This window comes from Acomys minous (genome assembly GCF_964271855.1).
Source record: "Acomys minous genome assembly, chromosome: 11".
NCBI lineage: Eukaryota > Metazoa > Chordata > Mammalia > Rodentia > Muridae > Acomys > Acomys minous.
This window is the reverse complement of record NC_140492.1, coordinates 100,262,938-100,289,194: the sequence shown is the minus strand read 5'-3', so window position 1 is coordinate 100,289,194 and position 26,257 is coordinate 100,262,938. Positions and strand designations below refer to the sequence as shown.

General features: G+C 43.2%; 1 protein-coding gene across 1 annotated transcript in view; it reads right to left on the bottom strand.

Annotated features, from left to right (window-relative positions):
* SV2C (synaptic vesicle glycoprotein 2C) overlaps positions 1-26,257 on the bottom strand; it is a 145,744-nt gene that overhangs the window by 118,999 nt on the left and 488 nt on the right. The window lies entirely within an intron of this gene.

The following is a 26,257-nucleotide window of genomic DNA, read 5'->3' as shown; positions in this document are numbered from 1 at the left end:
GGAGCTCTGTGGTGAGACACATCAGGAGGAAACTGTGATTCTGGTCTTACCAATAAGGGTAGCTCACGGGACAAGGACTGGGGCTTCCTCTTATGGTCAACACACACACAGACACATACAGAGACAGAGACAGAGACAGATAGACAGACAGGAAGACAGAGACAGAGAGACAGACAGAGACAGACACACACACACACACAGACAGACAGACAGACAGAGACAGAGACGCAGAGACAGACAGACACACACACACACACACACACACACACACACAGAGAGAGAGAGAGAGAGAGAGAGAGAGAGAGAGAGAGAGAGAGAGGGGCACACATGGAGCACACATGGTAGTAAGACCCAGAAGAGAATATTTATTTGGAGTTTTCTTGATCCCATCTTGGGAAGGAAAAAGCAGTTTCACGGCAGTGCTGGAGGAAGGGACTTACTTCCATCTTCTGTCTCTAGCTCCAGCAGCAGGAACTAGTCACCATAGCTCCATAGTCAGCTCTACAGAGAAATGTACTGTGTGAACAGTGAAGCGAACAGGGAGGGACAAAAACGCATCTCCTTTCAGGGGAGCCTTGTGTTCTCTTTTGACAGATTCTCATGTAGTTCACATCAAGCTACTACACACACTTGTGTGAAAACCCTCCTTGACGGTACTCATGTGGAAACTGTGATTCTCTTAAAAAAAAAAAAAAACCTCACAGGTCTCAATCTTAAAACAAGAGTAGTGAAGGAACTTAATGCTCAAAGTCTGTCAGAAAAAAATGAATTACCTGCCTCCTCCATGTCACAGTGACATTCACTCTGGCACAAATTCTCTGATGCCTGGGGTCAGTACTCCCTTTGAGGTAGCAGAATGCTGGCAGAGGGGGGTGGACAGGAAGACCAGTGAGAAGGAGTCTGTGCTCTAAAGAGCCACTCTCAAGTAGGACCTCAGTGCCATCACACCTTCCCAGAATACATCACAGCGCTTAGTGTGCTATACACACAGGGGGTGAGGCTGGGCAGGAACGTGGAGGCAGGACCTGATGCAGAGGCCATGGAGGGTGCTGCTTACTGGCTTGCTCCCCATGCCTGCTTCAGCCTGCTTTCTTATAGAACCCAGGACCACCTGCCCAGAGAGATAGTACCATCCACAATGGGCCGGGTCCTCCCCCATCAATTGCTCATTAAGAAAATGTCTTACAGGCCTGGCTACAACCTAATCTTATTTTTTTAATTGAGGTTCCCTCTTCTCAGATGACTCTAGCCTGTGTCAAGTTGACAGAAAACCATCTAGCACAAATATGGTGAGGAACGGAATGTTAAGAGCCCTTGTGCCCAGAAACTTTACATAAACAACGAAGACCCTAGCACACACTTCTTGAGAGCAGATTTTGCACACATGTTGTCCATGACGTAATCTTGCCTTGTCTCCATCCCTCCTCCGTCTTTCTGTTCCCATATTTTTATCATTGCATCTGTCCTTTTTTTCTCCTTATGTGGAAGATGTCCCATTTCATGCCTGTAACTGTAAAGTAACTTTAATCATCTGTCTTTGACATTATTTCAAAAAACAACAAACCCTAAATATTTTTTAAAATATCCTAACACTGCCTTAACACCTCATGTTCATTTGTTGACTCCCCGCCCTGTCAATCAAGTGGGCTAGAGCCCACCCCAGAAAGGTTTCCTGCACTCTGTAGAGCCAAACACTTGCAAAACCATGAAAAACAAACAGCTATAACATTTTCCTACTTTGTTGTGTAAACTAAGTGTGAATGACCTTTTCTTCAGATGTGACTTGCATACTCTGGTTTTCTGTAAAGTTTAAAAGGATCTGTAGATGTTTTACTGACTTCAAAACCAAAATATTTTAGCTGTGTGCGGTGTCGCACGCCTATAATGCCAGCATTCAGGAGGCAGAGGCGGGAAGATTGCTGCAAGTTTGAGGCCAGTTTATTCTACATAGTGAGCTCCAGGCCAGCTAGAATTTCACAACGAGACACTTTATCCAAAAAAGAATGAAGAGTTTTAAAAAGTTAACCAATCTTAATGGAGTACTATAAAATTTAATTCTACTGAGAAAACTGATTCTCTTATGGTCTCCTTAAGTACTCTTCTTATATTTTATACAATCAACTGTCAATTCTTTCTTTCTTATTTAATTATAATTATTTTAAAATATGGGCTGCTTCTCCAATTTGCATGCCATCCTTGTATGGGAACCATGCTACTCTCTGTGTCATTCCAGATTTGGTGCATGTGCTTCAAGAGAGTGCTTACGAAATCAGTTCTCCCACTCAACACAGTGAATGTGTCACTTGGGCACTGTCATTTACTTGTTATATTTGGATTGTGAGTTTGTAAAATCTGACTCTGGGTCAGTCCACTGATATATGGTAGCATTTACTAAATGGTGTTTAATGGCCGAAAGGTCAGCATTATGCTCACAGAAGTAACTATATTAAACACTTGGGTTTACAATAGAAACAACAGCATACCATTGCCTGATGCCAGAATTAAGCAAAAACCTTAAATTTGCAGCCCCATTTTACTCTTGAAGAAACTTACAAATATGTTAGTCATACCATTTCTGAAATTCTCATTGATTTTTTTCTGAAAAGTTAAATATTAGAGTTGTTTATTTCTCCATTAGACTGTTGAGTCAACTCTGTTAGTATTTGGTTCCATTGTGTCTTTATTTGTGGGGAGTACATTAATTAAAGGGCACAGCATATCTCTTGAGCACTTGTTAATCTCTGAAATCATCTTTCAGCATTGGGTATGTACTTATAGACTTCTGTTTTGTGCTGGGTACTTCAGACAGTCACAGTACAACAGGGCAGATCCCTGCCTCGAGGAGCTTACGTACTAACAAAAGAAGAAAACCATGAAAACAAAGCAGATAGTTTACTGAAGGTCATCTATACTGTGTGTGTGTGTGGGGGGGGGGGGAAGAATAAAGCAATGAGACTGAGGGAGTGATCTGGCTGTAGCTATAATCAAATGATTCAGTTAGGGATTATTGAGATGAGGGTTACAGGAAGTAAGAGTCATTTGAAAGGATGGATGAGGAAGAATGTCTGAAGCAACAGGGAGAGAACAGGCTCTCTAAGTGAGGACTGACAGGCATATCAGAGGAACAGGAAGGGTCCAGCAGTGAGGCTGGAATAGCCCAACAAAAAGGATAGCAGAAGTTGAAGTCACAAAAGCAGTAAGGGGTCAGGTCCTGGGAAGCCTGCGACTTGGGTGAGAATTTCAGCGTTTTACAGAGTCCTGCATGGAGAAGAGATGTGTGTGGTCTGAGGTCACTCCAGGCACTGCTCCGACTCCACTGCTAGACCCTAGAAGGACAAAGGTACAGACAGAAACCAAAGAATGGAGGCTTCGGCCATTCAATCTATCAGACAATTGTCAGGGGATGCAGTAGAGATGCTGGGAGTGGCCAGATTCTGGTTAGAGCTTGCACTAAAGGTGCAAAGACTTCGTGATGGAGGCTGAGAAGAAAGTGAGGAAACGGAGTATGTATTTTTCCATCCACCGAGTAGAGGACGGATAAAGAAGCAGCATGAATTGGTGTGAGGTATAGAGAAGGTTCGGGAGCTTGTCTTTTGTATCCAGCATATATAGCTAAGGGAGAAATGGGTACCAAGATGATGCAAATAACTGGATTTTAGTGACACAACAATGAAGGAAACCAACAGAATCAAAAAAGAGGGGAAAAAAAGAGAAGATTGGGAGAAGGAAACAGGAAAGGAGAGGACTACAGCCTGGCTCATGAAGGAAGGCTAAGAGGCCAGCAGGAAGAGGATGTGCCGATGTGCCACCAAACAAGAAGGGATCCACATGGAGAAGAAAGACAGAGTGTGACTTCACTGGGAGTTAATACGATGCTCTACCAAAGAGCTATACAGCCGTCAGGCCCTAGACAAGAAAGAGGAAAACTTAATGTAAACAATGACCAAGTCAACAGCTAACACAAAGGTAAAAAGAGAACTCCAATGTATAGTGAAGGGGACAGCGCCGAAAAGTAGCTATACCACCTCCTGGGCTCAGGGTAGGGAGATGGGAGAGCAAAGGCAAGGAATTTTAGTTATTAGCGAAAGTTTAGAGAAAAGGCTCATAGATCTGAAAATCAGACTTTCAAAAAAAAAAAGTCAGTTGTTTTTGCCTGGTCTGAGGGACTAAGAAGGGACGCTGGGTGGAATTTTAGATCTCTGCTCTAAAATAAGGATGCTCGCCATTGGCTTGAAACTGTGGTGGGCCATTATAAGGCAGTATTTTCATTTTTATAAGGCCACCATACAAATTACCATAAACGTCATGGCAGAAACTCATCCTTACATAGTTTGAGAGCTAGAGACAGGAAGTCGGGGTTTCATCAGGGCCACGCCCCCCGCTGGAGGCCCCAGGGGAGTCACATCCACGCTTCCTTTCTGACTGGCTGTTGCTTGTCATTTCTAGCACGAAACTCAGTTGCGTCACGCGATGTTTTTCTGGAAGCTGTCTTGTGAGAGGGTAGGTTATGTTTTGCTGAGAGTAGGCAGGTGAGAGGGTGCGTGAGGTTTAGAAAGAATACAAGCGGAACCTCGGATGGCGAGATGACGCGTTTGCTCTGCTACACCGTGCAACGCTTCGCTGGTCTGCGCTGGTCTCTACTTCACAGGGAGGAATTTGCTAGAGAACCGCTCATGGTACTCTGGCTGCTTCTGATGACCCATGTCAGTTCTGTGGAGCCTTGCTGTTTCTTCCGGACTGGGCCCCTGCTACAGATTTGGGCTGCTGTTAGGTGTTTGCTGTTGGACCGGAGTGCGGGCATCCTGACAGCACAGAGTGGAATTGCCCTGCAAGGAACTACTTCCAAAACAGGTCCAAAATCCCCCTTTCCTATCAACCTTCTTCCCTACCTCAGGTTGGTGTGTTAAAGGGGAGGTAGAAGCATTTAAAAGCCCTAGATAAGTAAGTTTTGAGAAAAATCTAAGTCTACAGGGGCTTTTCTTGGCGGATGATCTGTTATCCAATGTCTCTTCTTCACGTAACCTTCCTGTAAGAACATGAGTCACTAGATTTATAGCCACATCACAGCTATTTTGTCTGCAAAGACCCTATATTTACAAATAAAGTCATGTCCTGGGGTCCTAGGAAAACATGTTTGTGTGTGTGTGTGTGTGTGTGAAACACTATTCGTGCACATGGGTAGTTTCTTAACCATCTTGAAAAGTGAAAACTGAAATGATATGCTGAAGCAAGAGGGCAGAGGTTTTCAGAGGCGTGCAGCTACTCCTCAAGATCCACCACAGAGCGGAAGTCCACGGGAAGCAGATGAGAAAGTAAAGCCCTTCTCCCTCCTCCAGGCTCTCTGTCTTTCTCCTATCTCCTCTTGGCCAAGCCTTACTAGGAGTCACATCAGGATCTCTTCTGGATTTAGCTTCAGTTCCCTGAGCAAAGAAACCTCAGTAGGAAATGCCGTCCCGTTTGCTCCTGCATCACACTGGCCAAGCATTTCAGCACTCTGGCCAGCTCCTTGGCCAGTCCTGACAGACAGCAGAGCGGTTCAATGCTCATCACAAACTTGCAACCATCTGCTGTTGCCCACCCGGCTGCTGCCTGCAGATGGCCCCTCTGCAGACTTAATATGATAACTGCAGTTGAGTTAAAGCAGTCTTGGAAATGAACATAACTGTGTATTCCAGTAAGATGTCTATGAATGATTAAAAACAGGTGGTTCGTCTTGGTCTGTTTTGTTTTGTTTTTCTGAAGGTAAAAGACAAGGAAATGAAAATAGTAGGGAGAAATTCAATAAATCTGCAACAAAGTCAATGTGGATTGTAGAGACCTAGACACGTATGTGAGACCTCACTGAGTTTTCTGTTTGCTTTTCAACTGACATGTATAAAGCAAGCCAATGCTTTGAATATTAAAAATCACAGAACACAAAGTAAAAATGGAGATACTGTGAAAACTGCACTTGTTATTAGGTACTTCTGTGAAATTTAATCATGGAAATTGGCTGAGGATAACACCTAAATTGCTACAGTGTGATCTATAAAAATCACCTTCATTTTTCATAGAAAGGCAACAAGACATTCCTAACTTGATGGGACGCTAAAGTACTGAAGGTCAAGATGGAAAGAAAATGGCTAAATTGTCTCTCATGGTTAGTTATTATTTGAAATTTGTGAATGTCTCTTACTTCTTAGAATTAGTTATGTGCATCTTTTAAAAAAGACAGAATTGGGAAACTGTTTAGAGACGGCAGCACCACGAAGAATGCCACTCACCCACCAACACAGAACAGCCCACAGGTCTAAGCGAGTTCTGCCGTGAATGGCCGACTTGACTTCTCTGTGAGTCCAGAGATTTCATTTTTTACATTTGTGCTTCAGCCCCCGGAGCCTGAAACTCCCTAGAGGAGCTTCTGTAGTTTCCTAAACACATACACTGTGGAAAATTAATCTAACTGCATCCCATTGTATGTGTATCTGCACAAGCAAAACTAAGGGGTGCACTAACTATGTGCATTGTTTATCTGATTTGGAGAAAATATGCTATTTGGTGACAAATATCAAAATACAAAACCAATTATTGGATAAAACTTGAAACAATCTATAAACAGTTAAAGGATCCCAGGTACACTTGTGTGTGTGTGTGCGTGTGTGTGTGTGTGTGTGTGTGTGTGTGTGTGTGTGTGTGTAAAATAATCATTTCTATTTGGTGATATTTCTAAAGAGGCATCGCAGTGTTGCAGAATTTAATTTGAAAATCAAAACAGAAAAACATTTGTTTTGTTCTGTTTCTTTAAAATTCCTGACATGGCTGAGCAGGTCCAGCTGTCATCCTGAGTTTGATCCCTGAGAACCAACCCCTACCAGCTGTCTTCTGGCTTCCACATGTGTCCTGTGGCGAGCACAAACATATGCAAGTAAGTTATTTGACTGTTTCAGTAAGTAAATAACTGCAATTAAAATGCTTTAAAGGTTTTTGTTTGTTCGTTGGAAACGGGGTCTCACTACGTAGTGCTAGTTGTCCTGAAACTCAGTATGTAGATCAGGTTAGCCCAGAGCTCACAGAGATCCACCTGCTCCTGCCACCTAAATGCTGGGATTAAAAGCATATACCTCCGCTCCTGGCAAGAATATTTCAAAAGCTTTATGTACTCGAATGTTTTGCCAGCATGTACATAAGCATGCTGCATGTGTGCCTGATATCAACAGAGGTCAGAAGGGGTCATTGTATCCTAGGAGCTGGAATTCTAGATAGTTGTGAGCTACCAAGTTGGTGCAGGGAATGGAACCCAGGTCCTCTGCAAGAGCAGCGAGTGCTCTTAACCATTGGGCCATCTCCATCCCCTGGGCAACCAAATAAATATGGACATGGTGGGTTATCTTTCTTATTTGTTGTTGTTTTGTGGGTATGTGTGCTGAGTGCACACACGGATGTGCATGCATGTGTGCATGCAGAGGCCGGAGGTCAGTGTCGAATGCCTTCCTCAATTCTTCTCCACTCTATTTTTTTTGAGACAGGATCTCACTCTGAAACTAAAGATGACTGACTGGCTAGTCTATCCATGCAGCTAACTCTGGCAATCCACCTGCCTCTGCGTCGACAATACTGAGTTTACAAATTCATGCCACCACATTCTGAGTTTACATGGGTTCTGCGGAGTGAAAGGCAGGTCCTTATGCTTGCATAATGGGAACTTCACCAACCAGGCCATCGCCCCAGTCTTTCTCATAAATTTCAATGACAAATTGCTAGTACCGGCTGAGTGTAGCGCCTCATGCCTGTAATCCCTGTACCCAGAGGGGAGAGGCAAGAGACATTGAAAGTTCAATTTATCTAGCAAATTCAAGAGATCTTGAGACACATAGTGAGATCCTGTCTCACATGACGAAACAAGGTTGAGGATATGTGTATCTAATGCACAGAGGGATTTGGGTCTAAAGCACCAGTTTCTAATAAAGGCTTTGTCTTGTTTTAAGTCAGGCTAATATTGGTCTCATAAATGAGTAAGGAACTGTCCTCCTCTGCTAATTCTAGAAAAGCTTCCATAAAATAGATATTACTTTATGCCCGAGTGTTTAGTAAAATATACATTAAATTTTTAATTGGACTATTCTCAGAGAGTCGTGAGGATTAAATGAGCATTCAGTATATATCTGCTATTATAGTTAACCTATTAATTTATTCTTGTATAATTAGCTAGCGTATTAACACCAGAGCATACACCCACTTGTGAAGCTACAGACTGTCTTTACATGCCAGAGGCTGACATGCAAACCCATATTTGTCATCCAGAAGTGATGAAGGTATTAGCACCCAGAAATGAAACCAGACAGGAATGAAAAGAATTTAGATTTTTTTTTGCAATAGTCACACAATGAATTGATAGTTAACAATCACTAATATTTTAAGAAAATTCCATTATTCTACTACTAGAAATACTGCTTCATATTGTTCTTTAAATATCTATATGCTCGAGGAAAAAATCCCACTTTCTAGAGCTGTTAAGCTGGAGATAAACTCAGACGCAAATGACTAATATAACAAGATCCCCCGCCCCTTTTTCTTTGTCCATCTTTCAATTCGGTGACTACAAAAAGGCACAAGGACTAAACAAAAGAATGTTAAATAATGGATCAAAGCACTGTCATTTTTGGAAATCTATTAAACAACATGCTGAATATTTCAGCAGTTTTAATTATGCCTCATTACACACTCCCTTACCTTCGCAGACATCCCTGTATGGATTTGCAGACTTTGACATTATAACCGAATGGGTAATGGAGCAGTGAAGCGGACCAAGTGCTATAACAAAAAGCATTTGTGTAAATGTCTAATAGAATATTAATGAAACAAACTAATGGGGAAAAATCTAGCCCGTCCAAATGTAAAGCTTCCGCTGGCTATGAGCAGAGGACAACTCAAGCCTTCGCAATCCTAAGTGGATGAGGCTCACGGACGCATATCAATGAAGACCTCGTAAATAAAGTCAAGGTCATGTTTCCTGTTTGATTAATAAAGAATATGTATTGAACATCTCTCCATAAGCTTACAAGTAAACTGTCTAAGCCAAATTAATGTCTACAGTGCTGACAGAGCAGCTCAGAACACTGAGAGCCTGTTGGGTTACGGATAGAGCCTGGTTTAGGCTAAGCAGACAACACACGCAGTGGTTGCAGCACGATGGCCTCACATCAGTAGTGCTTGTTCTGGATTCAGTCACTTTATTTCTATGATCTGTATCACCTGTACTGGGCTCAGCATGTCCTCCTGCACCTATGGGGGGGCCTCCAAGAATCCCAGCCCCCCCCAAAAAAAGAATATTCATGAATAGGCTGAGGACACAGTGCCTCAGTTTCACATTGAAAGGCTCCTAAGTAGGACCCTGGAAGAAAAGGAAGTTTTCATTTTAGTCCATCCAGGAAGGATAATGGGAATTAGCTAAGTGAGTTGCTGTGAGGCAAAGGAGGGGCTTGTTTAGGAAGGCAAGAAGGACCAAAGGAGGCAGGAGAACATGGCCTCAGCAGGACCCCATGATGTCAAGTGTAGTTCCTCATAAAGATGGAGCCATTAGCGATCTTTAACAAAATTGAAATGGCCCTTTATATTTTACAATTTAACTTAGGTGATTAAAAATGGATTAACAGCACTAACCGGATGGGTTAGCCTGGAAACTGTCGTATTCATTTAAGTGAAAGGTGATGGAAGCCTGGATGGAGGTTGTGAGAAAAATGAATGACCAGTGCCCAGCAGGATAGTCACCATGTCGCATCCCTTCTCCCCTTTCTGTTAAGCCACACAGTATTAAAAAAAAACCTCTCCAAGTGTCACAGTGGTAAAAACCACTCTACAACAAACAAATTACAAAGAAGTGTTCTCTCATGTGTCTACAGGGGAAATGGGCAATCTGTTATAGCTCTTGTTGCTGTTGTTAAATCACCTAAGAATGGGATTTCTAATAAATGTTGATGCAAATACCTTTTTGTTTTGACATTAATATGCTTCAGCTAACTATAATGAGTTTTATTATTAATGTTAGGAGAGGTGCCAGGTAGGATGGTAGAGTAGAGTCTACCACCATGTGACTAGGCTGAGCTGAAGAGTGGATACAAGAGTAAATAGACTGTATCAAGGAGAGACAGCTCCAGCACCTTACGGAGGCTCCAGCACCTTACGGAGGCTCCAGCACCTTACGGAGGCTCCAGCACCTTACGGAGGCTCCAGCACCTTACGGAGGCTCCAGCACCTTACGGAGGCTCCAGCACCTTACGGAGGCTCCAGCACCTTACGGAGGCTCCAGCATCTTACGGAGGCTCCAGCACCTTACGGAAGCTCCAGCACCTTACGGAGGCTCCAGCATCTTACGGAGGCTCCAGCACCTTACGGAGGCTCCAGCATCTTACGGAGGCTCCAGCACCTTACGGAGGCTCCAGCACCTTACGGAGGCTCCAGCATCTTACGGAGGCTCCAGCACCTTACGGAGGCAGTGCTAGAGTGGCTTTTTTTGTTCATCCCTGGAAACATAAGTACAAGTAACATTAGACAGACTGAGCAAATTGTATTTAACATACGTATATACATATACACATGCAACAATGACTAATGAAAAAAGAGGTCCTGAATTTGAAAGAGAACAAGAAGGCACATGTGGGAGAGTTTAGAAAGAAGAAAGGGAGGGAGAAATGATGCAATCATACTGTGATCTCAAAAATAAAAGAAGTAATAAAAAAAAACTGCATCTTAGCCAGGTGGTGGTGGTGCACGCCTTTAATCTCAGCACTTGGGAGACAGAGGCAGGTAGATTGCTGTGAGTTCAAGGCCAGCCTGGTCTACAAAGTGAGTCCAGAACATCCAAGGCTACACAGAGAAACCCTGTCTCAAAAAACCAAAACCAAACCAAAACAGAACAAAACAAAACAAAAACAACAACAAAAAACAAAAACCAAAACCAACCAAAAACAAAACAAAACAAAAAACATATCTTTGCTACAAAAGAATAAGATAAGCTCATATTATATATATTGGCAGATAATTTTAAAAAATATTAAAATTACAATACAAGAAAGTGCTAAGAAAAAGATTAGTGAAATATCAACAGAAAAGCCAAGATGAACACAACCACTAGCACGGTGCTCTGGTAGGTAAAAGGAAGCAAAAACGCCTCTGAAAGTGAGCTTGGTGGCTCTGGTGAGCAAGAGACCAGCAGAGCAGCCCCCAGGATAAGCCACAGCATTCACAGGCCTTGAATACAGTTTCAAGTTTGGCTAAATAGTGATTTATCTGAAGGTCAGGCCAGCAGTAGAAAGGAACATCAATTCATGCGACTCTGGGCTGTGGCCAGGCACCAGGTGACAGGACACCCTCCAAAACTGTCTAAACCTCGGCTACCTTGGGGGACAGAGAACAGGGAACAAGTACAATTCAGGGAACCTGAATTTCTCTCACCCACAGTCCTCGGATGAGCGAAGACCCAGGCCAGCACTTGTAGAGAATGACAGAGCCAAGCTAGAAGGTGCAGGCTGCAGGCTGTTTGCCAGAGAGCTGGCCTCATCAACTGAGAACAACACGGGAGTTCGATAGCCCTAAGCCTGGGGCTGGTGGGCAGATCAACATCTTGAGTCATATATCTGCCCCTCCACAAACTGTGAAGGAAATTTCTCCAATGGGGTGATGGATACTTAGATCTTCAAAGTACGAATACAAGCCCTCCACCTTTCAGATCTCACAGCTGTGGCTGTTCCATACATGTCTAATGCATTTGGTGGGGGGCCGGGGGAACCAACCACCCTGAGCAGCAGCCACCCCAGGGTGTATGTATGATCTGGGGAATCTCAGACGGGTGAGAGGACCTGCCCAGCTGCAGGCTAGATGTCAAGTATGGCCAGCAATCGGTCCCTGGTAGAGAGAAGCTAGTAGAGAGAAGACAGCATGGCTGACGTCAGGTACCTAGCAACACAGGCTCAACACCAGCAAAAGCAAAAGAAAAGAGTACACGAGTTCAAATGTGGCGGTGCTCGCTCACATATTTGGTTGTAACAACTGCAAGACGGATATACATCTAGTAGGTGGGGGCAAGAGATGTTGTTACCTACTACAAGTCACAGAACAGTCCTCACAAAGAATTACCTGTCCCCAGTGTCAGTGGTACTTAGGCTGAGAAATGTCGCCTTAAGCAAGAGTTCTAGGGCACCCTTCAAACCACCACGGAGCTGTGGGTGGCGTGTACCAGCTCTCACCCTGGACTATAGTGTGGATGAATGTCCAGGTTGAGCACCTCACCCAGATCCGTCTCCTGTGACCACGGCTGCCTTATACCCGTCTCACTTTCCTAATGATGGGCTAGCCCTTGCATAAGGGAGATGGCAGGTTTGTTGATTGAAATCTCCTTTCTCCCTGGCTTTCCCCATCTGTCTCCTTTGAGGTAGGAGTACCTCAGGCCAGACTTGCTATGTAGACCAGGCTAAAATTAACCTCCTAACCCCTACGCTTCAGCCTCCCAATTAATGAGGTTACAGGCACGAGCAACTGCACCCGGATTAAAGTTTGTTGGAATTCCAGTTCCATTTTAAAAGAATATTTCAACTAGTTACTCAAACCTATTTCATCCTATTCTTTTAAGAAAAGGTGGTCACGACCCTAAGGGCAGTTATTAAGTTTTCCCATCTCCACTTATATTCCAGACCTTCCATTCTCCCACAAGAATCAACGCCCTCCCAAATCAACAACTGGTCAGCTAGCTGTTGATGCTAGTGTTCATTTATATACTGGGAAGCTACATTTATTCCACTTAGCAGAGCTGTGGCTTATGAGCTAATGACTGAATAAATAGCCAACCTTGCAGAGACCAGGATTAAAAATTAAATGCCACAAGCTATCAAAAGCTCCTTTTCTCATGGTTATCCCAATATTTGAAAGAGATAATAAACATTTGCTAATTTTTATAGTTAATCGACATTATAAATATCCACCAGGCACTTCACAAATGAAATATCATGGGCAATTTGTTGGCAAGGCTGTACGTTAAGAGACGATGGGTACATTTAAAAATTCAAATAAGAGCTGCAATGTACATTGATGACTAACTCCCAACGTTATTGCTTCTGAGGCATAAGAAATCAGTCCACCTAAGGAATGCACACATATAGGGGGGAAGGGCACCCTAAGAATTTGATTTGGGATAAGGAAGGCAGGCACAAATGTCCAGAAACCTATATGCAAATCCCTGCCATGTCACTGGAGAGGAGGCTGAGCTGCTTGGGTGGTAAGCCCAAATGGCCTTTGGGTCAAATATCAGCATATTGGTCGGCCTGAGAGGCTGACACTTCCAAAGGCAGACATCTCACTTCCCAATGCTGTCAGTCAAAGAGACAGGACAAAATGTTATAAAGAGAGTTCTGTGTTGTCATGTGTCAGCCGGATTGAAAATCTGTGGTTAGCTCTCCTGAGAGTGCGAGAAGTCACCCTTCCAAGCAGAAGAGCCGCGTGACCAGGAGACCCTGGGAAAGACAGTTAGATGCGCTGTTACTTTCTGAGTGAAGATGTCACAACTCATCAGTGTTGGCAAGGATAAAGATGCATACACACACACACACACACACACACACTTTAATTTTATAGAAAGATAGTTTTATGCTTTGATATGTAAGCTCCATGATAACTAATTTCAAAATCATGTAATGACTTTTTTTTAATGTATCAGATGAGGTATGATATGAACAGTAATTTTCCGTCTTATTTGGGAGTCTCATTAAACAGATTTTATGTCACACCAAACGTCTGATATAGCGATCAACCAATCAGCGAAGTAATAATAAGATAATAAGATATAATATGGTAATAACAAGAGGGAGCAGAATGCCTCCCCCATCAAAAATTATGATGAAATAAATTAGTTATCCATTGCAAAGCACTCTTTAATCTTGGCTTAGATATGCAAGTTTTAAATTTAATTACATGAATCATAAGCTTTACTCCTTGGGCCTGCTGGGAAGTTGATATTAACCTGTATATGGCTTTGTTTGTTTTATATATATTTTTTAAGTTACTGTCTCTAACTACAATCTAATCTTCTTCTGCACACATCCATACCCCAAAGGACCCACTATCATTATGTATTCAGATTCACAATAATGAACGTGTGGGAACACAATTAGCTGTAACGAATTTATCAATGAAAGAGGAGGGTCCTGCCCAACAGTAACACCACCTGCATCCATAGATAAAGGCTGGGCAGTCATTATCAGCACTCCACATGGAGATAAAAAAAAAGGCACACAGGATGGTACCCTCTCTTCAGCCCTACATCACTCTCTCGGAGCCTTCTGGTTTCTTCCTTTCTGAGTTATCCTTAGAGCAGTTTCAGTTGACAGGAAACTAATCACATCCTCAAACTTGTGGGTCACAGTGAGTACCTAAATGGTGACTCTACATCAGCAGTTCTCACTCTGTGGGTCTCGACCCCTTGGGAGGCCACACATCAGATACCCTGTGTATCAGAGTTATGAAGTAGCAACAAAAATAATTTTATGGTGTGTGTGTGGGGGGGAGTTACCGTGATATGAAGAGCTGTACTAAAGGGTTTCAGCATTGGAAAGGTTGAGAACCACGGCTCTAGAGTCTCTTCTGGAAGCAACACAGAATAATTGCCACCTCCACCCCCCACCCCCCACCATGCCCAGAAAACCCACAGGAAACACTGCATGACAATACTTTTTAAGTGTAAGAGAACTTAAAAGATCATATTAAAAAGTAGTCACCAGTTCTGATCCTGTGCTCAAGAAGTGAGTACTGGCCAGAGAAATAGAATTAAAAGAAGATATGAGATACAAGCATGAACAGAAAGGTGATTTAGTGCCATCAGTTGGTTTACACAATTATGGACTCTGGGAACTATAGACCCATGATGTAGAATATTCTAGTTCTAATCCAAGTCTGACTCCAAAAGTGGAAGAGCAAACGCCTCACCATAGGACAATCACACATGAAGATGTTTCTTTTTCAACTTTTTTACCCAATCTGTCAAATAAGGTCTGTCTTCGTTATGAAGTATATTCGACCTTATTTAAGTCTATGGATCTAAATGATGACTGAATGTAGAAATAGCAAAGACACATGCCCAAACAACATTTAACCAAATACTTTAGCATCCCAAGGCCTTGTCAATTTTTCACACAAAGTTAACCTCTCAGGGCACTATGTGATTCCATTTACTTTCATATAGTTATGACCTCTGGGTAGGCGGGAAGGACCCAACCATTAACCAAGAGAACGAGAGGCCCCAGTGTTCCCCTTGGTGAAAATCCAGGCAAAATTACTATAGAACAGAGCACCTACCCCCTGCCAACGCACAGATTAGCTTGGGCAAAGGCAAATCCCTGACACGTTCTGTGGCTGGCTTGCAGAACAATGGTGTAGGTGGCAGCATGATGGCCAATTGGTGCCTGCTCTGTCCAAAGTGATAGCTTTCTTTTTCCAGAGTAAGAAAGGCAGATACAGTTCAAAGAAGAATTTTAAAAAATCAAGATGAGATTCTTTGTATTGGAAAAAGAGAGATTGGTAATTAGGGAAAAGTCGCATTGGGTGGAATCCAGGGAAAGAAGTTGCCCAGTGCTCAACAAACACATGGTGCTTAACTCCAGGTGTATGAAGTTCTGGGTATTAGAAAAGCCTTTAAGTAAACCATACCAATATGTGCATCATAAAACCACTCCCTAAAATAATCTTGAGGACTCGAATAGGCTGTTTCCTACATTCTGAAAAATGAATGTGAGACAAACAGATATGTCACAATGACTGAATAAAACCCAGGAGTTAAAAGAATTAAGGCAGTTGCCCTCAAATGGCAAATAATGATGTGTTTATCTTTTGATTGTAAACTCATAAATCATTTAATAGCCAGGAAAGATGAAACTAACCTAAGAATAATTCATTTTCATCAGCATCTTTGTTTCTGTTGGAATTTATTTCTATAAACTCAGCAGGTTTAAAAATTAATTAGACATATGTGTCATCCTGTCTAGTCAACAATGCCCTGATAATTTGTCAGGATTTGGTTCAGTTGACAATGAGAAGCAAGAATCAGTTTTTAAACACTTGTGTGTGGTAATGGGCATCTTTCTAATGAAACAAGAAGATCTGCAAGATAATTTTTGTATTTTTTAAGGAGCTCTGGGTAATTCCACTTGACATGGCAAAGTCTTCAGAATCTCTATAAAAATCTACCTGAATATTAAATGTGACAAAAGAAATACAATTGAATGTAACAACTGAGGAGTCATAAAACAAATAAACAACAACAACAACAACACTGTGATGACAAATAACTATTCAGGAAGTCTAGCAAAAGCCTGGATAACATTGATTTCTTTTTTTAAAACATCACACAGCAAAGCTAAGTCAGAAGAAACTAAAAACCATAATAGTCTAGGTCTCTAAGGACATAAGAGGATGAGAGGAATCAGATAAATTATACATGCATTCATTAAAGAATTTCAGCAACTTAGAAAACAAAGGAAGCATTTCAACTCTGATAGCAAGAAAACCATATAAATTCTAGTGGTTCACATCATAATCAATATGAAATAGCAAGCGCTTCTCTCTAAGATCAAGAGCAAAAAAGAAAATTTACTCTTTCCGTTTCTATTCAACATTATACTGAAGATCCTACACTATACAATAAGACAAGAAAAAGAAGTAAAAAGCCTGCAGATTGAAAGAGATAAAGCCAGTTATCTCTAATTACAAATAATCATTGTACATAAGATATTGAGGAATTTACAAGGGGAGGGACCTATCAGAACTAATAGATAAATTTATAAAGGTTGTGGGGCACAAGGCCAATGGGAGATTTAACTATGTTTCTTCATACCAATAACAAAAAATAGAAAGTAGAGTTTAAAAATATTAACCCTCTTCACAAATGAGAGGATTCAATAGTCTCCTGTATCCACTCTTTCTGACTTTGTGTAGTCAATATGACCTACTCATTACACCATCAACTATTCTTAAGACGTCAGCAAACTGGTTCTAAAGTCCTATAGGAAGCCAAATGTCAACATAGAGCATTAAAAAGCAAAGTCATTATCTATTGCTCTTGTTGTTTGCTCAGGTCTGGGCAGCCATGTTGGTGAGACATGATGGATGTAGCTTCTGACATTCCTCAGACACGCAATCTCACAGCCAACTCCCCGAGCCTCTGGCTCTTACAGTGTTTCTGCCTCCTCTTCTGCAATGATCCCTGAGCCCAGAGGCCATGACTTTGAAAGCAAACAAGAATGGGTATACACACACACACACACAGACACAGACACAGACACACACACACACACACACACACACACACACACACATGCACATTGGAGAGGTTGGAGGGAGGAAAATTATCATAATTACACTACAATCTAAAAAATATTGAAAGAAATAATTTTTAAAAAGAGCAAAGTCAGAGAGTACATTCTACTTGACTTCAAGATTTTTACAATAAAAGCTACAAAAATCATGACAGTAGAGCATCAGAAAAAAAATCTGGATACCTAGACTGACAGACAAACTAGAGAGCTCCCAAGATAAGTTTTTTAGTAAATAATATTAGACCATCAGACATTGTCATGCAAAAGATAATCTAGATAGAGAGTTTACAAAAATGGACTGAAATGGGTCGTAGACATAAATATGAACACAGAACTACAAAATTTCTCGAAGCATAAAAATCTAACTGGCCTTGAGTTTGGCAATGACTTTTTAGACACAACACTAGGGAGCGTGGTCCTTGAAAGCCAATTGGCAAGTCGGACTTCACTTGGAAATGTTCGGAACTTGAGAGGTGGGTCAGTGCTTAAGAGTACTTGTTCTTACAGATGACCCAAGTTTAGCTCCCAGCATCCATGTGGTAGCTCACAATCACCTGTAAACTCAGTCCCAAGGGGATCTGACAGCCTCTTGTGTCCTCAGCAGGCACCAGGCACACATGTGGTACACATACATGCAGGCAAAACACTCCCATGCATGCATGCATGCATGCATACATACATACATACATACATACACACACATACATACATACAAATTTTTAAATTTTTTAATTGTGAAAATGCTATTTGTGACTTAGAGTCCTGTGTGAGATGAACAGAGGCAGCATGGACAAGGATAACCAGATGCGGGATCTGATGAGTCATACAGGATCCTCAAGGAAATCCAGTACTCCCTGAGTGAAGCAGACTCCAGCATCAAAGCAGAGCCGTAGGAAAATGCCTGCTATTCTCATGTGGTTATTACTAACCCTGGGATGGGATTCCGTCTTTGAAGGAGGAGCCTTTTACACATCAAAGATTTTCCCCCCTTTCAGAAAACAGCCCAGTAGCAGCAGCTAGGGCACACCATTTCAATACCAGGATTTATCACCCTGATGCAGCCAGGCTTGGAAGAGGATGCTGAGAAATGTCTGAAGGCAAGCCGTTGCCCAGCGCTGCCCATCTGCGCTGTTCTGTTGCTGCAGCCCCTGAGGGCTCCTAACCCCGAGGATACATCAGCAACTGGTGTAACAGAGCCATGCAGACCAACAAAGCCCACGCCCTAGACACAGCTAAAGAGTGAGTTATGCAGGAAGCTGTCAATAATAGCTACTCTGATCACCAAGAGATCTGTTCTGGTCTTTCAAGACCTCTTCCTTATGTATTTGAATTGAATGGATAATCTTCAGAACACTACAGAAAAAAAAAATCCCAGGCACTGGCAGGTCCCTAGTAATTAAGTGTGCCCATTAGAAAGTGTGCCTTCTTCTGATGCACTGGCACAGAGTAAGGAGAGCCTAGAAGTATTTGAATTGTAGAGAAAGGATTAAAGCTTCTTTAAAAATACTGAAAACCTCTTTGATTTTTATTCATTTTCCCTAGCACAGCTTAAGTAAAAAGCTCTGTGAATGAAGGCAGTTGCCATTTCATTTTTATTTTGTGGGAGGAGGTAGTTTTATTTTACTATTCAGATCTCATTTCCTGTTTTTCTGGTGTTCCCACTGCGTTTGGTAAAGCACCTGACTGGTTCTTTAGACTATATGCTCTTAGAGGCTTGGACCCAGAAGGTTCGCGGTTTGGGTGTGGGAGCATCAAAAAAACATCACGGCCCTCGCAAACACCACTTGTGGATTCTGCCATCAAGTACAGGTTCCCAGCTGAGGTTTCAATACGAGCTTGTTTGTTATTCCAAAGAAAATGTTTTGTGCTTTGCAAGAGACAGTTGAGAGAACACAAAGTATCTATACAACGGATAAAGGACTGGTATCTGAAAATAATAATAAAATGCTGAAAGCTCCGCAACGAACGCTCAATGACAAGAAACAAACAAACAAGCAAACACGAAGACTCAACTGAAAGTCTGGCTAGGCTTCGAGTACTAGGCATGAGTTTCCTCTTCTTGAGTAGGTCTTAAGCCAGAGAGCTGTTGGTTACCACCAAAGTATGAGTGCTGCTACTGCACCAGTAGGGTTACTGTGCCATGCTGGTCACTGCTGGGGTCCACAGGCATCATAGTTTGGTGGGACTGTCGGTTCCTTCCCTCCTTTGGAAGCTTGCATGGAACCTTCTGGCACCATGAGTCTTCAGGGAGGGGTCGTTCAGGTCCATTTCAGGTGGTGTCCTGTGCCTGACATGCATGGTGTCTTTAGCAATAGGGACTTAACCTCCCACCCCTTTGGGTGGGGGATAAATGTCAGGAGCAATAGTATATAATGCTATGGGAGTCTCTGCAGCAACCCAGACTTTTAGCTCAAGGGAGGTAGGCAAAAATATCCCCTCCTCTCAGTCGTGTGTGTGTGTGTGTGTGTGTGTGTGTGTGTGTGTGTGTGTGTGTGTGCATGTACAGATCTTTTCTAACTTACTCCCCAAAGATGCCAGTTTGGACTTTATTCTCCCATACTTTTAAATGTATCTCGGCAGTTTCTCTTAAATAAAAGCATACTGTATCTTCTGGTCAAAACTTAGTAAATTTTTAATGTTAATATGTATCCAATAGTGTTTCCTGTTAGTATCTGCCTCTCATTCATTTCAAAGGCTGTACAGCACTTTGTGATTTGGGTGACCCAATTGATCTGATCAGCCTCTGATGGACATTTATGCTACTTATAATTATTCACTACGCAAAAAAAAATTGACTTCTAATGAGTCATCTCAGTTCTCTGATAACTCTAAGCATGTCTAGAAGGGGGAAAATTATGAGGTCTCCTAGAAACCAGCTCTTCCTAATTGAAAGGAAACTTGTGTGGTACTCTCTACAATCCTGAGATAATGGGGCCGCATCAAAGGAGACAATTGACAGCGAGTACAGAACACTGTGTCCCTTGAAGTGTCCTCTCTTCAGCTCCCATGCTTTCTCGCTCATTCTCCAATCTCCCCAAGGACAGTAAGAGCTCACGGTAACATCAGCAGGTTCTATTAATACCGCACAGAGGCCAAGACATTCTAGGCAGTGAAGGCAGGCTGGGAGGTAATACATCACTGTGACTACAGGGAACAAGAGCCACAGGGAGCCAAGGCGGAGGCTGAGGACTCCAAGAAGTAGTGAGGAGTCTTTGAAAAGGCTGACACTCTACAAAGGAAGTAGGAACAGAAACAGAGAACTGATGCTTTCATGGGTCTCCATTTCCCACCCCCCTCTGCCCCACCCCACCCGTTGAGTAGCCAGCAGGAAACCCAAGGAGCATATTAAAACTGAATATTTCAAAGTTAGTGATCTTTATGCTTAAATTACTTCCGTGTTCAGTGCATCCAGTGATGTGTCTAATGTGTATTAACTAGAGCATGTAGTCATGTGCTGAAAACTGACCAGAAGGATGGCAGAGTCACTAGAACGTCTCTTAAGTGCACATACTCGGAAGTAAAGAAAATGACATAAGGGCATGCTTAGAGCTGTTAAAACGAACAACTTCGGAATTGGAAGCGTAGCTCAATGGTAGAGTGTTTGCCTGGCGTGCACGGGGTCCTAGGTTCAATTCTTAGTATTGGGGGGCATGGGGTGGGGAAAATGCTTGTAAAGAGGATAGGCAGAGCTTGAAATGACAAAATAGGTCACCCAGTCCATGAACTGCCAAAGTGTTTGGCTGTGTTCCCTGCAGCAGAGGCTCTCCGGCCACATGACCCTGATGACTAATTTAAAGAAAAGAAAAAAAAAAAACAAAAAAATCTCGGGTGCTTTTCTTGGGAAAAGTTTCAACCCTCCAACATAGCTTTTTGTAGGTGTTCAAACCTAAATATTGGAGAAGAAAGGATCGTACAAACAAGCCGCTGTGTCCCTGTAAAGGCACCCCTGGAACTTAAACCTTCACTAGCTCTACAGTCACGGGGACAATGTTGGGGATCTCAAGGAGATGTTGGGACAGCGCTCCCAGTGTTCATGCAGCACTGACACACACTGGATGCTTAAAGCCAGGTGAGGGGAGGGACAGGGACAGTGCAACAGGACAAACATGGAATTAGGTGTCTGCTGGTGTTTTTCAGTCTGGGGAAAAAAAACCCCACAAGATCTCTGAGCAGTAACAAGCTTGGGTCATAATAAACACTAAATATGCACACCAGGTCTGGTCTCTGTGCACACTCTGTGTATGCATATGCATTGCATAGCTAGCATGTGCATTGTATAATTAGCATTTCCAGAACCAAAAAGAAAGCATAGAGTCCCTTGCTTACAGAATTTTAAGAGGTAATAGGACGGCAACTAACTAACTAAAGCACAAGGAGCCCTTCTAAATGTGATGCCCTTCGTGCCTGCCTAGGTGGGTAATTCAAGACGCAGGCCCAGGGCATTCCCATTCCAGAAATGGGCTTTCTTTGAGAACAGGGCAGTTGTAAACTACACAGCTAAATCCCCTAGACTCTCCAGAAATATTTGGTTATTTCTAAGAGTAAATTTTAATGCCGAGAAACAGAGACTCATTCGTTAAAAAGGAATCCTCTTCCTTTTACAAGCATGACATGAGAAGAAAAGGTTTTTGTTTTGTTTTGTTTTGTTTTGTTTTTTTAAAAAGTCATCATACAAAGCAGGATAGACATCTTTGGAATTGCAGAGCCTGCCTATGAATAGCATGCTAGTACCATTTCATATATCATCACACACAACCCTAAAAGCTTAAACTCATCTTTCCCAGCAGAAGTGAAAGACCAGCAAAGGTTAAGAAACTGGTCATGGTCATGCGATTTCTCTCTCCTGTGGTGGGAACACCTAACAGCATTTCTTGCACTCGGGGTATGAGACAAAGCAACAGCCTCTCCCTAGTCTTCTCTTTGAAGTTTAGTGAAGAGAAAATTTTTGTTTCTTTCTTTCCTTTTTCTCTTTGTGTGTGTGTGTGTGTGTGTGTGTGTGTGTGTGTGTGTGTGTGTGTGTGTGTGCATGCGCGTGCATTTGGTGTGGGTATGTGCATGCACAGACATGTGTGTGTATGGATGTATGTGTGTGAGAAGGGAGTAGGGAGAGAGCTAATTAGTTGTTAGTTAGTTAGTTAGTTAGTTAGTTAGTTAGTTAGTTAGTTAGTTAGTTAGTGGTCGACATTATGTGTCTCCTTCAATACCTCACCACCTTACTTTTGACACAAAGTCTCTCACTGAGCCTGAAGCTCAGGACTTCAGCTAGGCTGGCTGGCCAGTGAACTCTAAGGATTCCCCTGCCTCGAATTCCCCAGTGCTGGCTTTATCCATGCAAATCACCACACCAAGCCTCTTACAAAGATCCAAACCCAGCACCTCATGATTGCACATCAAGTGGTATTGTTAACTAGGCCTTCAAGCCAGCTCCTCTTATTTCATTTGTTTTAAGTGGTGAAATTAATGAGCTTTATAATAAGATTGGCTGGATTTATCAAATAAAAATACATCTGAGATCATTTTAAAACTTTTATATAAACAGCAAGCAATGTTTTAATGTAAATGCACCTGCTTCAGTCAGATGCTGCCCCCAATTCATATTTGAAATTTAATTTCCAGAATGATTATATTACCAATTTGGGCCTTATGGGAAGTGAGGAAAGTGTAAGGATGCTGCTATAACAAGTGGGATTTTGTGCCTTATAAAAAGACGAGGGAGGAGCTGCCTTGTCCCTTCTGCCACTAGCACCTCTGTGAATAATAGAACCTCAGTGTGTTCTGGGTGTAGAGGTTCCTTGACCTCAGGCATTAGAACCACATGAATGGCTGGGTGTGGCACCATGATCACGTAATCCCAGGTAAGCTGCCACAATATGCAGTGATTACTTACTGTCCCTCATTGCAGAGGGAGTGTGTGTGATAAGAGCCAATTGGCGTCTTCATATATCATTCAGATATTTCTAGCAAGAGTTAGCTAGTAATCTCATCCTCTTTTTCCTTTTAGCCAGTCTCAAGAAAGACCCTTCTAATTCCATCTGCTGCAAAATTTTATGTTGGATTCTCAATTGTAAAGAAAAAAATTAAAGTGATGATGATGATGATGATGATGATGATGATGATGATGTAGTGGGATGTGAAAACTGTGTATAGCTGGCCAGTGGGAGAGGGAAGAGACCTGCCTCTCTTACGCTTGCAAACAGACCTAATCTAAAGGATGAGTTTAAACAGACAAGTGCTCTCTAAACCTGCCTCAGATAGAAACCCCAACAACCAAGGGACCAGGAAAACACACCGGTGGGTCTTGGTTTCTCCCCCAGTGCAACGGCATAGACTCCAGAGAGCATTTTCACTTTCTCCATCCCAAGAAATCTACCATTGGGTGTGGTAATACGAGCAACAGGAGTGAGCTGGCCAGGATGACACACTGACAAACCGGATGCCTTTGTTCATAAAACATGTCATTGAACATGTTTCCCAGAATAGGTGCTCACATTCCTAGTCGTAAGAAAATGGGTTTTCCGATGGTCACGTGACATGTGGCACATTGTGACATCTTTTTGGTAATCTCCCTGAGGTTGGAAACTACATCATCCACAGTTAGGAAATACAATAGAAAAATGACAATTTTTACCTAGGAGCTTTTAGGTTAATCTATCAGTGAGGGCAGAGAAACGTCTTTCCCTGTCATGAAGCCACTGAAAGTAGATTTATTTTTCCACCACACCACTCAAAGCTGCCAAATGTCCTCCAGACCCTTTGTCCCCTTCTGCCTCCCCCAGACAGCAGCTAATGACATTTGTTTTTAGCTTAGAGTGTCAGGAAAAGACTATTGCCGGCATGTGTTGACACTGAACACCAGATTTCCTTAAAGAAACAAGGCTGGGGAAGTCTCCATTTTTTTTTTTAATATAAGAAAACAGTCTTTCAGGAAGGGGTTTATTTCATATTTTCTTGTGATTCCAGGACTGTCTGAACACAACTCTGTGAGAAAATGAAGTCTGCCATGAGCTGTTTTTCACCTTTTTTTTTTTCCGTGCAGGGTGGATGCCGTCCATCCGTAAGGTTCTTGGAGGCCAATGTCCATCTTTGGAAAAATGGGAAGCCAGATCTTTGCCTACGTTTCTTGATAATTACTTTTTCTCCCTCTCCTCGTTCTTCCCCGCTGGTCTACCACCCCTTTTATACCACAAATCTGAGCTCACTCAGTCAAACGCTTTGCTATAGGCTTCCCAGAATGTGGTCTTAAAAAAAAAAAAGAATTGGATTTTTAATTTTCTATCAGGTAGCACGAAATCAGCAGTGCTTTTTAACATGCATCTTTATGGGGGGGGGGGTGCACCACGTTATTTTCTAAGCCATTGTCAAGTCCCACTTAGACTCCAGGTCTCTGCCTAAAGCCCCAAGGAATGGATTGGCCTTAGAAAACCTGATGAATTCAACCATGAAAGCTTTAGCTTGAAAACTTGACTCGAGCACTAGGTCTTTTAAAGCCTAGAGCACTAGGGTTGCTAAGATTTAATGAGTGGACGCTGAAAGCATTGTCTCACTCTGGCTAAGGACAAGAAGTAAACTAAAAAGCCTTCCCTCCCCTTTTTCTCTGTCACCCCCTTTTTCTTCCTCTCTTTTTTTTCTTAGTCAGCTAAGCAGGAAGGAAGGGAGTCCCGCGGGAGAAAGGAATACTAGGGCATCCCTCAGAGACTTAAAAGACCTCATCTCTTGGTACCCAGGGGAACCCTGGTCGCCGCAACAACGCCTTCCCAGTGCTACCACTGCAGAGCACTGCGGAGTCCTCCGCCTGCCTGCAGCCTCTGTCCTGACCGGCTTTCCCTGCCACCCCTGCAGCAGTCCATCCTCCCGCCCCAATCCCTTCAAGTCCTGGCTGTCTGCACAGGACGCGCCACAGGGCATCCATCACCAGGGTGCCTTTGACGCACACGCGCGCTCCTAGACAGGCTGGGTCCCCTAGCCCGCCCTCCCGCCGCACCCGCCCCTCGCGGGGCTGCATTTGCATCACGCCCACACGTAGAGGGTGACGCGAGCGCCCCCCACCCCCGCTCCCGTGGTCCAGGCGGTACTTCCAGAGCTGGTGACTCAGCTCCTCCCTCTCCGCCCCCGCGCGTGGCGACTGAGGTTCCCGCACGCCCACAGAGATGTTCTTTGCATCTGAGGCGGGTGTGCTGGCTTCCCCAGGCAAGTTCATGCCGGCATTCTATAATCTTTCCCGCCCGGCCAGAGGCTTTCCAAGCCTCCCTGGAGAAAGTACTCTCAATTCGAGGACCCATTTGGAAGAGGGAAGTCCACCAAGGGAAGATGGTGGGCTACCGCCCCATTTCCTCTTGGCCTTAAAATTACAGACCTCAGTAGTAGTAGCTGTTGCTGTCATCATCATCATCATCATCATCATCATCATCATCGCCACCACCACCACCAATTTTTACTGGGGACAGTTCCTGTCCTAAGAACCCCGCACTCTTAGCTGCGCTTCGCTGAGCCAGGAGCATAGTGGACTCTCAGTAGGATTTTGCTGAATGAAGGTGCAGTGTAAGAAAAGAGTGGGTTCTTACAAAGGGCCACAGCCGTCACGCTTCCCTGCTTCCAGCCTTTTTCTTGCGGGTGGACAGATGCTACTCGAGGGCTTTGGGAATTTTGTAGAAGAGTTTGAAAATTCACGGGTTTTCTGTTAGCCTCCCGCAGAATTGACTGCGGCTCCCTGTGCTTTCCTACCACCCGCACGTCTGCAGAGGGTTCCCCACAGAAAAAGTTGAGCCAGAGGCTGCGGTGATGGTACGGTGATGGCGGGCGCTCCTGCCTGCCTGTTTTGAATAGTCTTTCCTGATCCCCCCCCCTTAAAACCCCCAAGTAAAGAAACCCGGGGATGCTTGAAGGAACAATCCTGCATGCCTGCTGCTGCTGCCCACCCATATGCT